Here is a 10,446-nt window from a genome sequence, read left to right as displayed (position 1 = left end):
AAACTACAGTCAAAATCTGTTATAACGACACCGAAGGGACTACTCATATTTGGTCGTAAAAACCGATAGTCGTAATAGCCGGTGACGTTATTATTAAGTACCTAATACCTATTATTGAATGTATGATTAATATATTCATATACAAAATAAAACTACATTTTATTTATTTACATAAAACGCATTATAAAAAGACATTACGTACATATAATTATCATTTTTCTATATTAATAAAATCTGGAATTTTAGTCTGTTTGGAACACTTCTGTCGTGCGTACAGACTTTGTAGTTCACGTTTAATTTTAATTAATGTATCATCATAATTTCCTTGCTTATGAAACTGTTCATTATAATAAAAAACAATTTTTCGTAATACACTGACAGCATTGTAACCATCATTCAAAGTTTGGCACTGTAAATTGTTCTTCAGTCTCTTCCTGTTCGTCATTTTCCTCTTGAACTTCTTGTACAATATCTTCTTCCGTAGCTGGTGCACAAATTGCAATAGAGTTATCTGCATCAATAAACTTAGCTTCAGTAGCAGATATTTTGAGAATTATCATAGATGTGGATACTGTTACCTATTCAAATGTTTACAGCTGGTCGTTCTAACAGATATAATTCTCCGAAAATATCAGTTAAATGTAGTCGCTTAAAGAGATGTCGTAATAAGCAATATCGTAAAAACCAGTGTTTTTTATAAGGGGGTCTAATAGAATTAAGCCGGGACCTATGATTTTGGTCAATATAACCGGTATGTTGCTCTAAACGATGTCGTAGTAAACGGTTTTGACTGTAGTTGGTTTGTAAATTCATAATAATTATTCATAGTATGTCAAAAAAGACTAAAGTAACTTTACAGTCACCTTGAGAGACCTCCTAATCAGGGGGCGAAACATTGGTGAATTGTTAATAAAATTGCTTTTCTACCTGCGTTCTTTTCACTATCAAAATATTAGGGAGAGAATGGAAATTATATAAAAAATAAAACGGTAGGCGAAAAGCGTTAAAAATTATTGCTATAATTTCTTTGAGACCAAATATTAAGGCTTGAATAGCTTCATATTTTTATTTGAAAATGTACACTCTTAATTATAATGGTGATGCACTATATCTATCAGAATGTATTAAAAATCGGTGAGTACAATTTTAAAGCAGAACAGGGCAATTTTTCTACAGCATTACATATATCATAGAAGTCTGACCTTTGATGATCTGGAAGGCCGCGTACCATCAGTATTTTTTAACTGAACTTTTAGGGTAGATTTATACTAATATAAGGTCAGTTTTGGTTGAAGAAATTTACGTACCAACATCATATGGTTGGTAGAAGGCATCAAAATTTGTGATAATTTTCGTTTTGGAAACATTTTGCTACGCAGCCAATAGATACGTTATTGATAGTTTTTACTATTAGTGAGTGGCAGCATGATATTCTGATGCTTCATTCCGGCCCCCTTTTACATACCGTACTGGTAAAGGACTGGATGTATCATAGTAAATATAATTAGGTATAAACGAGAATATAAAAAAGAAAGTCTGAATGAACTTGCAATTTCCTTCTATTTGTTCCTTCCTTATTTAAGTGCTTTGTGTTTAAATAAATGCAGTCAGCTGAATGATTTTGATGGCAGTGTGAACGACTTTATTAAAAAGTAATCGCGTAGAGTGTAACAAGAATTGAATTAAATGAAATAAAAAGAAATTAAATTGTTTTCAGAAAGATAAAAAGTCTCAAAAATGCGCCAAATTTAATACTTTTACTTAATACAGATAACAAAACCGCTTCATTTTCATCATCATCATCATCATAAGGTCGTCAGTCCTAAGACTGGTTGGACATCCATCTTCATTCTTTCCTATCTTGAGATAATTATCGCATTTCCCTAAAACTAGAACATCCCTCATCCTAAACTATCTGTGAATAGTAATCTAATCTATTTAGGTCTATTTCGTATTCCTAAATTAACCGTTTGCGAACATAGAAGTGACTTCTTTTTGTTGAAGGCTACTCAACCTTGAGCTACCCTCTGTTATATAACTTTTACATTTTATGAAGATTTTAATAATTTCGATTCTTGGTACTTTTTGAAGTGGATTTCAAACCAAAACAAAATCAGTAATTTTCAGTAATTATTAATTCATAAATGCATTCATGTAAAATATTACAATTTATGTTAGATTTCTGACGGTTAATTTTAGATTTTTTGAAGTATTACTACTTTTATACAAATAACTTAAAACGTATAACATTCTTTCCCCGCATTTCCCTAAAATTTCCCAATTTTGAAGTTGGATTGAAAGCAAATTTTGGTTTAAAATTATAATCACGTTTTTACTCATACTATAAGTTAAATGCCAAATTCTATATATATATGTAACTTATTTGCAAAATTGTTTTTTTTTTAAGTTAACGGTGTTATAAAATTCATAACTATTTTTTTTTTAATTAGCAAATATAATCTCTTTTTTTACGAGACATTCCGGAAAGAGTCAGTTGTCTATATTTTATTCATTAATTAATACTAATTTCACCAATCACCGCGTGTTAAAAGGCTTAAAAGAGAAAACAGTCCTAAAGGAATATAGCGAATTTTATGCAAGCATTTGCATATTCTCGACGCTAATACAGACAGCAAATGACTATACATACAGTCATCGATTTAATTCGACATTATACCTGTAGTATGTATTTCAAATGAATAATAATAAATACGCGTACATGTAAATGAAGCGTCGAAGAAAAAATAGTGAGATTGTATTTATTGAAAGTATTTCCTTCCTCCTACTCACAATATACGTAAATAACTAAGGTTATTGGATTACTCAAAGTTTCGAGTTTTATTAATCATGTGTTCAATAAAAAGCAACAAAGCTATTCGCTTAACCTTTTGACTTAAATCTTGCATCTTGAGCAACACTAATAAGCAATAATGAAGTTAGTTATATCGAAATATATATTTATATACTATATATATGTAATAGATTTTACCCGCGGCTCCGCTCGCGTTGCTGTACTAAATACGTGTCAAAGATCATTGGCGACCACATAAAACTGATTTTTCTCGGGAACAACATTTTTTCTTTTGGATAACCGGTACCCTATGTCCTTCTCTGTACAATGTGACTACAAAATTTCACGATGTTCGATTGAGTAATTAAGGTGTCGATAACATAAAACTATTTTTTTTCTATCTCTCGGGAATTATATTTCTTCTGGACAAAAGGTAACGTATCTGCTTTTCTGTACCCCTGACAATGCATGTACAAAATTTCATGATGATCAAACAAACGGTAGTTTCTTGTTTGGTCAATTCCTGTTTTATCACCTCATAAAATTTTACCTGAATCCACCTTTTCTTTTCCTGTTTCGTCACCTATGAAAACTGCGTTCCTGTTTGGTCACCTGCCTATAGATAACGATACTATTAGAAAGCATGTACGAATATGCGCTGCTTTAGCATATTTACCTTCTGAATATACAGACGAAGAATGACTCACAATTACGTCAATGTCTTCAAATCAAGAAAAAGTTATCGAATTTAACGATTATTTTGTAGACGAGTAGCTATATAACGAAAGGCACTGGATTTGTTACAGAATGACAAATGTAGTAGAAGGATGGTACAGCAGGTTAAATAAAAGAGTTCGACAGAGTCACCCTATCGTATATGAAATCACGAAAATCTTGTATGATGATTCACAATATTATAAGATAATCTACTCCAAAAAAGAAAGCAAATAAACGCCTAGTAATAAACGTTAATATAGAAATGCAATTATGTTTTTATGGTGGATAATTATTTTCAATTTTCGAACGGTTTATTTAGAAATTCGAAAAAGATTGTTAAAGGTTTATGTTTGGATCGCGGCGCTGTACGGGTGCAAAACATGGACGGTGGGCGCATCGGAAAAGAAAAGGTTAGAAGCGTTCGAAATGTGGGGTTACCGGCGAATGATGAAGATATCGTGGATAAAGAAAGTTAGAAATGAAGAGGAAGTCATTAAAAAATAGGCGAGGTATGCTGGTAGGACATCTTGAAGGCATGAAGGTCTAGTCAGAGACATATTAGAGGCAGAAACAGGAGATATGAGGATTAGAGGTAGACCTAGATTAGATTACTGTTCGCAAATAGTTATAGTACAGTCATTTGGTTACCTGGAAAGTTTTCCGGGAGTTTTGAAAATTGGTAATTTTATAGATTTTGATGTGCTCTTTCCGAATTTCAACTTTGCCACCTGGTATTTTTGCCGCTCGCGCCGCCATATTGGAAAAATGGCGCCAAAAAGCAGTTTTTTGACAATATCTCCTTTCCGACTCATTTTACGTACAATTTATGTATCTACCTTTTTTTCATAAAGTTAATAGTTTAGGCGTACGAGCGCCGCAAAGTGTACTCCAACACGCATTTTGGACAAAAAAACTCATTTCCCCATATTTTTTATCAAATAGACGACATAATTTTAATATGGATGATTTAAAAAACATTTAGTTTTATATTGTTATAGTATGTCTGAAGATAACGTTCGTTGGTTTTTTTTTGTAAGTTATGCTATTGTAATTTAAACAAATACAAGTGTTAACAGAATTTCTTTGTTTTATTTAAAATTTAAATGCATATAATAATGCATAGTTTGACGATTTTTAAAGCATATTTGCATGCATATATTCCGAACTGTACTGATAACTCAGACTAAATATTTCTATTGAGCTCTACCAAAACACGCGTTGGAGTACATTTTACGGCGCTCGTACGCCGAAATTATTGACTTTATGGAAAAAAGGTGGATACAAAAATTGTAGGCAATTGTCCCTAGTTTCATTTTGTATATAATTGTTTTTATCGTAAAATGAGTTGGAGAGGAGATATTGCCAAAAAACCGCATTTAGGCCCCATTTTTCCAATATGGCGGTGCGAGCGGCAAATATACGAGGTGGCAAAGCTGAAATTCGGAATGAGTACCTCAAAATCTATAAAATTACCAATTTTTAAAACTCCCGGCAAACTTTCCAGGCATAACTACCAAATGACTGTACTATTAAGGATGTGAGTTGTTCTAGTTTTGAGGAAATGCGAAGATTAGCTCAGAATATGAAAGAGTGGAGGTGCGTGTCCAACCAGTCTTAGGACTAACGACCTTACGATGATGAAGTGATTGTAGCTGTCATATTTTATTTAAATAATGAAATGAGGACAACAATCCAAAGTCACGAGTCAGTCAATTGTATAAATTAATCGCGACCTTTTTCTTATTTATGCGTATTTTTAGATATTGCAATTAGCGCTGAACGGTTTTTCTTTGTATAACTTTTCGGAGTTTTAATGAGAGTGAACGTTTAGACGTACGCGTTATTTATATTTGTTCTGCATGCATACATTTCTCATTTATTATTACTACGTGTAAGTAAATCTATTATGTACACTGGAGCAATAATAATTTATACTTTAGTCTATAAAAAAACCGTTATGTAAAAGGACATTTACTTAAGTAAGTAAAATAATGTAAAAAAGGTTGACATTTAGACAATTGCATAATATGTTCCAGTTCCGTATGTGATTGTAAAATGAGATCAATGCAGAGTAGGATCACCTAAAGCAGGGCGAACTAATTTTATAGATTAGTTCTAATCTCTAGAATCTAATGTAATGATAATAGTAATTATTTACTTGTGTATTTGTGCCTAAAAAACCGTCCAAGTCTGAGTCAGTATGTAAATAGTTTAAACGTTACGAAAATCGAGTCTCGAAGGTTTTTCTCGCTTTTCCCCAGTATGTTTTAAGTTTCCCCCCAAATTTAGTCTCTAAAATGTATAATTACAATATTACTTTTACAGCGTTAGCAAATTAAAAATGGTTCGCACAATAACGTAGAAATATTTTTATTTTCTGCATAGGTGACACGGCTGCTCCACGCGCATCAGGATACGTGCCAATAAAGTGGTCCGTCAACCGCACGACATTCTCCTCCTCAAATCTAAATAACGTTTTAAAATCTGATTCTCGTGGTACACGTATTAATTTGTAGTATTTTCTTGTAAGTAAATGCATCATATCGGCCATAACAAGAACAACACTGAGACCACAGAACTAAAGATTACTTTTACAAGTCCTTTTAGATAGATTTTAACACAAAAACAATCCTAGAAATACATAAATTTTTATGTTACAAGATGTGATACTTCGGCAACTACTAAAAAGTTGAAAAAAGCGAGAAAAGTTGTTGTGAACCTAGATTCCTTTTTTAGAAGTAAATCTTTTAGTTTTTAAGCAGATGCTTGTTTTCATAAATAAAAATTAGCTAAAACCTTTTAGTCTAATGCAAATCCTCGAAGCAAAACCTTTTCCTTCACTTTTTTATGCATATACCTTGCAGGAATTGCATCAGTTTTTGAAAGCAAAAGGTGAGGCTTCCTTTTATAAATACTACATATTACTTCTTGCCAAACCTCATGATTCAAGGTTAACGGGAAATACCCTATAAGTTTTGATCCCCTTGCGAGCCTCAAAATATGCAACATAAATGGCCGTATTTTATGATTGCGTTGACTTAGAAGTTTGATTATTTTCATAGTTCATGGGATTTTAAACATGAGAATTTGATATTAATTTCAACTTGATACCTTTATGCGTTGCTGAGAAAAACAGTGATCAACGAAGTGATCCCATAAATTTTCCTTTTTCTTTTTGAAGTATAATTTTCTTGTATGTAGTAATATATTTTGTAGGATTGCCTATTTAGTGCTTTTGTTATTGCCAATAGATAGGTAACAATAAAATCAAAAATCCCCAAACTAACGATAGGAAAAATATAGAATTAGTCTAGGGAGGGAATTAGAACATCAAGTTGTTGTACTAATATGGGTACCTAAATTCGCTGAAGAATAAAAGCTACATACAATGATGTCTATCATAAAATTTAATGCAAAATACTTTTCACTGTAGAAACTCATTTAAGTAGCATCTCCAAATAAGTTGGGATGTTGACAACTATGTGTGTTCTTATTGTGTAATTTAAATTGATACATAATCGGAATATTTCGAAACGATTACCCGTTTTTGATTCGAAAGAAATTCCTACGATCGATGAGCCGACTGCTATTAATTGTTTTGCAATTAAGTATTTATACCTTAAAGATTTATTACACGATAAAATTCTGCAAGGAGGCACAAAAGAAGTGCAATTAAACACTACAATTTAAGAAAACGACATGTATAAAGTGATTTAATATCGAAGAAATGATGTCTCAGTTGCGTATAATGTCCTATTTGCGTACAAGAGGATTTTAATTCCATTTACGTAAAGCTCTACGAAAAAGAAAAACGTTTGTGCCACATGCGTTCATTTGGGATTTAAATAATTTATACATAAATAATGCTTTCCGATTAACACTTTTCGCACTTTTTTCAGGCTTGGAACTTGTCGGTAAATTTTGCTCAGGTCGAGGTAAGTAGGTAACACATCGCAACTAATATGGCAAATGCGAATGTGAGCTTGTTTGTTTGTTTGCTATCATTTCACGCTTTGACTACTCAACCGATTATCTTGGAATTTTGTATACACATTGTCAGGGCTATAGAAAAGGACGTGGGGTACCTTTTACCTAAAAAAAGATACTGTTCTGCAGGGATAAAAAAATTAGTTTTATGTGGTCGTTTTTGACACGTATTTAGGATATCAACCTATCATGAAATTTTCTACACATATTGTCAGGGGTACAGAGAAGGACATAGGGTACCTTTTGTCCCGAAAAATTCTGTTCCCGAGGGATATAACAAGTAGTTTTATGTGGTCGTCCGTGATCTTCGACACGAAATTAAGACATCAACGCGAGCGAAACCGTGGTTAAAACCTAATGTAAACAAAGAAGCTACATGGGCACTGTCGTGGTTTTGAACAGAGTATTTATTCAAGTTTTGTTGTGTATGTGTATGCCGTATATTTTATGATTAGCAACTGTAACAATATAGTTATCGAGCTAGCCAGCCAACAAATACCATCAGATATAGAGCAATTAACATTCCCAAAGAGTTTTGGACAAAATCAATATATCAGTATACGAAAAATGCCCAAAAGCTTGTCGGACACGCACACGGTGGATTCTTTAACTGATGTTTACCAATTTCGGCCTAATTATTTCAAAACTTATAAATAGTGGTAAATGTAAATTTTAATCGAAAGACCGTTTGAAGACCTTCTTCCAGCTTTCAAGATTATTTCAGATTTATGACAGGTTTGTTTTGAAGTGGTATAGCGGGATACCTTGCAATGATAATTAAGTATATTTTAAAATAACTTGCCGATAGGGTGCGTTAAAAACAAATTCATCTTCATTTCAATTTAGAAGATATCTTAAAAAATAAAAAAAACTCCTAAGACTATTTCAACATGCACCTCCACTCTTTTCTATTCTGAGCTAATCTTGACATTTCCCTAAAACTAGAACAGCCCATATCCCTGCTTCTAATGTGCCTTTAAAATAGCCCTTTATGTCTCAGAAGGTGTCCGACCATCTTACATCTCCTTTTCCTCATTGATTTCCATAGCGCCGTTTGTTCGTTCTATAGTTCTTTCTAATACCTTCTCATTCCTTACCTTTTCTATCGATAGTATCATCCGCCTATAACTCCACATCTCACACGCTTCAAATCTTTTCTTTTTTCTCACGTTCACCGTCCACGTACATAGTTGTGTAATATTATTCGAATTTTAACCGTTAAAAAAATGCTACATAAAAAATGAGATGCCTAATGTTTGAGGAAGCTTAACACAAAATATAATTCAGGTCGGTTTAAAACTGTTCATAGTTTTCATCTAAGTTGAAAAATCTCTTTTCAGTTGAAGCTTTCTCAAAAAAAAAACATGTTCGGAAATGTTCGAGAATATTTCAGTATGTTTGAGAATCTTTCAAAACTACGCGACGTGTTCGTGTATCGGTGTGTGGTAGTGGATAGCTCTCATTTAACAAATTGCATCAAGCCACCTGTTTTCATTAAATTGGAAATAAATTCTTTCTGATGTAGTAAACACTGATTAAATAAAACCGAACAGTGAATACAATTAATCTTTATAAAACTAAGAAGAAAGTCAGTCGCCATCTATACAATAAACACTGTCAATTTGCATTGTTTGTTCGTAATGTTTGAAAAATCTATGAAAGAAACCTTCTATCCGAGTAGAAAGTGCTTACAAGTTAACTAAAATAATTATCACTGTATGTGTTGTATGTAGGTACACTACACAGTTTATTTGTGGTAGATTTTCTTAGTAACAAAACTTTCCTTGCCTGGCGTTTTAAGCATACAAATTATTATCATTTCTTATGTAGATGACCACTACGGCCTTATTTCAAACAATCTTTTATTTATTTTTTGAATACGTTTCTGTGTTATGATGAAAATCAAGTTAAAAATTGAAATAACTCATCGGGTTTTTTAACAAAGGCCTTAAAACAGAGACTAGAATTAAGAGGATAGTATCTATTAAAATTTAAAGCAGAATGAGAGGTTCAATTAAATGTTTTCCAGACTCACAGTAGTTCAGAGACTAAAGTTTTTCTAATAAAAATTTCAATAATTTGATTTACAAAAATTAAGTTAACTGTTCAATTTTTTTGATAATAACCGACAAAAATGATTAAAAAAAAAATTGCAATATTTCTGGAAGTTTTTTTTAAATTTTTCTCATCTTGAAACCTCATTGCGCTATAGAATATGTACCCAGATCAGGGGTTGGCAAACTTTTAAGCTGGAAGAGCCATTCGCAATAAAAATACTGACTTATAAATTTTAAAGAACCACGAAATTTTAATTCGGCTTTTACAAGTTTGAAATTATGTTAAAAAGTCAATGCGAGCGGTGACCTTGCATTTCTCTAAAAAGCTTTATCCAGTACATAACTAGTTTTTTTTTAGTTTAAGATTTTTGTTAGTTATTTGACCTCTTAGCTTGTTCTTTATTAAGTACTTAGAAGAGAAAGCGTGTTCCCACGAATATATTTACTCAATGATTGGCAGCACAACAAAAGCCAATTTTTTATTTGGTCATAGCATTCCGGAATATTATGTCCAAACGACAACTTCAGGATTACCCGGGAAGATTTCATTGTACCCTTATGAACGGTATTATACCAGCCCTGTAGGGAGCCTACTCTGAACGTTAAAAGAGTAGCATGCAAAATGGCAATAAATATGAAATTATTCGTTAATAAAGTACTAGGCCCAACCTATAAGGTTGTTCGGATAGTCATTTCGTTTTTTTTTTGTGGAAATGAAAGACAGTTTTCGAACAATAAACAAATACTTTATTAAATTATATATTGACCGTTCTGGTCCAACACCTTTTGCCATCTTTCTGGTAGTAGCATAATTCCACGCTCATAAAATTTTTGGTCTTTGCTGGCAAAAAACTGATCGAGGAGGTTTTTGACCTCCTCATTTGAGGTGAAGGT

The sequence above is a fragment of the Agrilus planipennis genome, unplaced genomic scaffold, assembly GCF_000699045.2.
Source record: "Agrilus planipennis isolate EAB-ADULT unplaced genomic scaffold, Apla_2.0 scaffold366, whole genome shotgun sequence".
NCBI lineage: Eukaryota > Metazoa > Arthropoda > Insecta > Coleoptera > Buprestidae > Agrilus > Agrilus planipennis.
The sequence above is the reverse complement of the archived record's forward strand: the minus strand, read 5'-3'. Positions refer to the sequence as shown.